The sequence below is a fragment of the Nicotiana attenuata genome, unplaced genomic scaffold (genome assembly GCF_001879085.1).
Source record: "Nicotiana attenuata strain UT unplaced genomic scaffold, NIATTr2, whole genome shotgun sequence".
In the NCBI taxonomy this organism is placed as follows: domain Eukaryota; kingdom Viridiplantae; phylum Streptophyta; class Magnoliopsida; order Solanales; family Solanaceae; genus Nicotiana; species Nicotiana attenuata.
The window spans coordinates 238,367-239,223 of NW_017671845.1; positions in this window are offsets into that span (position 1 = coordinate 238,367).

Genomic DNA, 857 nt, shown 5'->3' on the forward strand with positions numbered 1-857 from the left:
GGAGTTGCCTATTTGGTCAGTATGCTTTGGATATGTATTGATTGGTATGGCGGGGCCCTGTCTCGACCTTTATGATATTTGGTAGTCTTAGAGGCTTGTAGACAGATGTCAGGTGTATGGATACTTGTATGGCCTTTTCGGCTTATGTTTTGAGTTTACAAATGGTCATGTCGGCCTTATGGCCGTATGTCACATGTATAAGTTTGCATATCATGGTGGGTCGTCATATGTTGAGTATTCCCCTATGTTTCATTCTTGTTATCTCATGACGAGTTTTCTAGCTCATTTACCATGATAGTATGATAAGAAAGATATGTTATGTTGGTACTCGGTTGAGTAAGGCACCGGGTGCTCGTCGCGGCCCATCCGGTTTGGGTCGTGACAAAAGTGGTATCAGAGCAGTTCGTTCCTAGGGAGTCTACAATCCGTGTCTAGTAGAGTCTTGTTTATGGGTGTGTTGTGCACCACACTTATAGGCAGGAGGCTACAGGGCATTTAGGACTGTCACTCTTTCTTCTTACTCTAGATCGTGTGGTAGAGCTCAGTTGTAAGAATTCAAACTTCTAAATTCTATTTTATCCGTAATACAATGATACCTACATCGAGAAAGATAGTTGGTTAGAGATTGAATGTGGCTCTGGAAGAGCTGAGTTAGAGGAACTCGATTTTGCATCACACTGATGATGAGTAAATGTAAGTTCTTCAGCAGATCATGTGTCTACTAAGATGTGTGTGCTTCTTGAGAAGGAGCCCCAAGGCATGGATATCTATCCAATCCACCCATATGGTAAAAAGCAACAAGAGAATCAGAAGGTAGATACAAGTTTCAACAAATAAAATAAGCAAGGTGGCGAAGG